The sequence below is a fragment of the Micromesistius poutassou genome (assembly GCF_964030765.1).
Source record: "Micromesistius poutassou genome assembly, chromosome: 3".
Lineage (NCBI taxonomy): Eukaryota > Metazoa > Chordata > Actinopteri > Gadiformes > Gadidae > Micromesistius > Micromesistius poutassou.
The window spans coordinates 17,460,109-17,465,047 of NC_140273.1; the positions used below are offsets into that span (position 1 = coordinate 17,460,109).

The 4,939-nt window shown below is 40.7% G+C and overlaps 1 pseudogene across 1 annotated transcript; it reads right to left on the reverse strand.

Moving 5' to 3' along the window:
• Positions 1-246: 246 nt before the first annotated feature.
• LOC311341086 lies at positions 247-3,183 on the reverse strand (annotated as a pseudogene). The gene is made up of 5 exons: positions 3,165-3,183; positions 2,619-2,830; positions 1,620-1,711; positions 653-922; positions 247-447 (listed from the first exon to the last, which is right to left on the reverse strand). The product of its transcript is annotated as an uncharacterized misc_RNA (transcript).
• Positions 3,184-4,939: the final 1,756 nt, after the last annotated feature.

Genomic DNA, 4,939 nt, shown 5'->3' on the forward strand with positions numbered 1-4,939 from the left:
ATACATATGTGAATTGCTAAATCTCTTAATTTGGCCTTAGAATGCTATGTTTTTAATTACAGGCAAGCCAAATTTAGATAAACTAAAACACTTGTGCTCGAATTGGGCTTTATTTGTGTATAATTCACATAAATGCTGGTAGAGAAAGTAAAAAACTTGCTTCTTGGTAATAAGTTAGAACTGCCTTTGTTAGAATCTGAGGTAATTATGGCAGGTTGAAAAGATGCATGTATGTATATCAGAATGTTAGAGTCCGAAAGCTGTTCCAAGAGCATGCAAGTAGATGTCCCGACCAAAGGATGAGGACTCGGTGGTGGGGTTCACTTGGTGCTGTAGTGCAGCAAGTCTTTCAGCTGACAGGGGACATTGGATGTCTGGTACAATAACTCCATGCTCAGTGTTGTCACTTTGCTGTTCCTGAGAGGGTTGCCCCTCAGCTTGCTGGATCTGGAATGACCAATAAAAGCCATCCATACATCAGACATCAGATTACTGGAAAGTAGAATGATCATCTTCTACACCCATATATCAGATCAGAGATCACAAACAGTCTTCATGCCCTGTTTATATTAAGATGCTGTGTTTTCATTTAAGTTTTGCTTCCCCCATCTGACCCTTTTTGCAGGTTAGTCTCATATGACCTTATACATACCTCTACCAGGTCTGGCTCTGGCACAGGTGCTTGCAGCATCCCGATCATCCATAGCTGATTCGGAGATTTCCCTCTGTGCACAAGGGGTGACAATTCCAGCTCTCCGTAAAATGCTGCAAATCAGATTGTAGTCGTGGTATGAAGACATAGCCCACACAGAAGAGGTGGACAGCAATGGACAGGTCAATGAAGCGCTCTTCCTCCAAACTGTGGAGCACGTCGTAGTACTGACACGTTACACTCCAAACATCTCTCCATAGGCGTTCCACTCTAAAAACGAGCGAGGGGAAACGGATGAGACTTGACCGTGTAAGGCTTTCACTACACTGAATTAAAACCTGAAAATGTCCACTATTAAAAAGCAGCAAAACCCGAAAACTGTTATTACAATCAACTTCAAAGCATTTTCCATCGCTATTTTTAGATCAATTTAGAACTGCAAAATGACTTCATGGCATAGAAGATTTTGAAAACTGATGGGATTTTATATTAACATTCATACTTCTTACCCGAGGGGTTGGTTATATGCATTCTAATATTTTCTGAAACAGTTGAGCTCCGGTATTCAATTACCTCTGGTTATGGACGCTTTTTCCAGCAATAAAGCTGCCACGGGCTGTTCCTCGCACAGTAAACATGCATCTAGCGATGTCTACATTTTCAACCCCTTGATCGGCTCGTACTCTGAAAGAGAAAGACAAGGTGCAAAATAATATATTTTACTGTGTTAGAAACAAGCATAATTTCCACTGAAATAACTGTAAATGAGTGCAGGTAAGCCCCAAAATGTAATTGAATTGAAGCAGAGAAGTGATCAAACATTCACTACCAGTCACCCCAGCTGTTGGGAACATGGATTGGTATTTTGTTTGTTTTTAAATGACTCATTTCACTTTATTTCTAAAATTGTGTGTGTTGAGATTTTATTGTCATGTCTTTCTTCTGAACACTAATTTAATGCGCTTTTCTTGATGGCCATCCATTTTTCCGAACTCCATCCATGAAGAAATCAAAAGCCGTCTCTGCTTTGTTATTCCCAGCTGTGTCCAGGTAAAAGATCTGTAACGAAGTGGGACACTTGTGTAGTAGTTCACAAGATAAATAGTGAATGAGGGATTAAAAAAAACTAAAAAACCATAACCTTCCTTGAAAAGCCATCAATTGCTCCAAAAATCACAATGTTGTACCTAACAAAAAGGTAATTGTTATACAGCACTGATTACGATTGGGTGACATAAAATCACCAATGATTAGAAATTGTTCAGTAGGAGAAATAACACCTTATTAACTTGTGGTTTGTGTCGATGTGGACAAGAGACAAGGGAGCGGAAACAGAGTATGTCCGTCTTGCAATGCAAGACAGCTGGACCATCCTGGAAATTATTCCTGCACCATCCACACGCTGCAATGACATCTTTACTCTTCTCCACGAAATCCGATGCCCCATTGCTTGTAGAGATCCTTTCACTAGCCTGTAGCCAGCATGGGGCATTCTTGCCTTTATAGACCTAACCTTCTGATCTAGCACATCATCTGATGTCAGAATAGCATTTTCTGACAGAGAGGTTATGCTCTTGCATCCGTCTATACAGAGTTGACCTTGAAATCCCATGGAGGTCAGTCAAAGAAGTCAGTGGTAACCCAGTACTGAGTAGATTCAGGAGGGTTTGACTTTCTATGTTTAGCCGGGGTCGCCCCACACTCCCAGTCCATTCAACCACAGCTACATCATCCAATAGTGGAGGGACAATACTCTGTGAGAGATAAGTGCTGACAACTTCAGACAGGGCCTGAGTGTCCTTAGCACCTACCCGCGCTGGGAGGTTTGTGGCACCTGCCTTCTGATGCGCCCAACAGGAGACACGGCCCTGCCCGTCCCTCGTCGGCGAAGGCAGAAAGCATGGAATCATCCCAGCTTCCGGGGCACTGGCGGGCTAGATGACCTAGCTGTTCGCAGCTAAAAAACCTTCGATCCTCTCGGGGGTGGACGTTGAGAGGGATCTGATCCTCTGCGGTCCCTCTGCATCTCGACGGGTCGCGATGGGGTCCGGATGCTGGAACTCAGTTGCTGGGCGACCTGCCAGTTCTCCAGCTGCTGGATCAGCTTGTCCACAGTGTCGGGGTGGTTGTTGGCGAGGGTTCTTCGGGCGTCTGGCGGGAGCTGACAGATGGCATTATCTATCACCACCAGAGGTGTCAAAAGTATTCACATTCATTACCCAAGTAGAAGTACAGATACTAGGGTTTAAAAAGACTTTTGTATAAGTTGAAGTATCAACTCAAGCTTTTTACTCAAGTAGAAGTGTAAAAGTACTGGCTTCAAAACTGCTTAAAGTAAAAAAGTAAAAGTAATGTAAAGGGAAAAAAGCCATCAAATTTTATAGGCCCCATGCCACAGGGGCCTATAGGAACTACACAACCTCCCCCCAGAAAACATCTTTCTAAAGGCCTTAATGACTGTAATGTTATATTAAAATGTTAATGTTGAAACATTTGGGATGCACTAGGCTACCTGTTTCAGCCTCATACATGCCCAATGAAAATGAATGCATTTTAGTGTAATGCAAATACATTAAAGAACCATATATGTGTGCTAGTGCTACTGAGCATTAACATGTGTTTCATGGAGTGGAAGATATGATGACTAGTTATATGCCTATAAGTATTGTAATAGTGCAAAAAGTCAAACTTCAGAGGCACGTTTTCAATACCCTTTATTTGAATGTAAATGAACATCCAAACTTAGCTGCAGCCAACATGGCTTTCACTTAAACTTTTAATCAAACGTAAAGAATCACTTACTAAATAGAACAAAAAAAAACTCCACAGGATCCACAGGCTTGTTCCGTTGGGTGGAATCACCTCACCCACGACGGCTGGTCTCTCATGTGTGAACCAGGTGAGCCCCGAATGAGTGCATGCTTCCCCCCCTGCTCCTCAGGTGTTCCGTATTTCCATGATTGGCTGGCAGCAATGCTCCTCCTGGTTCCCTCTGTTGGAAACCTGTGGTATAACGCGTCCACCACAACCCCTCTTGGCTGCCTGGGGCCGGGTTGCCACAATACGTAACGTTTTTGTCTGTATTATTATGTAAATAGTATTTTGAATGTATGTTTTTTATATAATCGTGAATAACAACACGTTATGTTTACAGATCAATGGCACAAATGGCAAAATATGTAATGGCACTTTCGGTTAGCCCGCTAACTGACTGGTTTAGGGCTGCCATTTTGAACGTTGTGTGCTGTGACAAGTTAAGATATATAAGCACGAATTAAGTGGTGAATTAATACAAATAGTTCATGTTTAGGTCTTAAATCTGTAAATGAAGACGTTTTGTACTGCAGTAAGTTTTATTATTAACAGTAGATGAAAAGTTACTACTACAGCCAGGGGAGACGGCATGTGTCATGGCGGACAAATTACCTATAGGGTTTCAGTTCCCGCTCCCCTTGAAAAATAATAGCAATGTAATATTCACTGTGCCTGTAGATTTATTCCAATGTTAATTGTAAACTTTTGTTTATTATTTTCTTACTGTGGTCAATTTACAAGTATATCCCTTAGCAAACCAATATGTTATTATTAATGCATTAGCAATGCAATTTATAGTTAGTAGAGTTATTGGTGATACCACTGTCTAATGATTTATATAACAACATTTATTTCTTATTTTCTTTCCATTGAGAGTGCCATACAGACTGTGCTACCACAGCTAGAGAGAAATGTAAACATTGGTTTTCATGTTGGTCGTTGGTGAGGTGGTATCTAAGTTATGTGTCATGATGACAAATTTCAATAAGGCAGAGGACGCCATTTTCCCCCGTGCTTATTAATTAGTTTTTGTCACTATTTGTTCTCTAGAACTCCTGTTCACCCTCTCACATCCTGGATTTATCAAATGGAAGTCTAATGAAAACAATTGCAATCTAACTGTTCTGAATAGGCTCTGAATATCGAATTGAATATCAGGTAGAAGCAGCCACAATGCTGGAGTTTGTACAAGGCATAGGCAAGGCATATTTATTTGTATAGCGCATTTCATACGTGTGGCAATTCAATGTGCTTCACACAAAAACAAATAATAAAAATATGGAACATACACAATTTTAGCAATAATAAAAGTAAAATGTAAAATATATATACATGGAACACATACAGCAAAGAGTGGATTTAAAAGTAAATGAGAAAATAAAAAAGAAATACAATGTGCGTTAACTGCCGAAAGCATCTAAAAAGAGTTTGGTCTTAACTCTTGTTTTAAAAATGGTGACAGTTGGAGCGTTT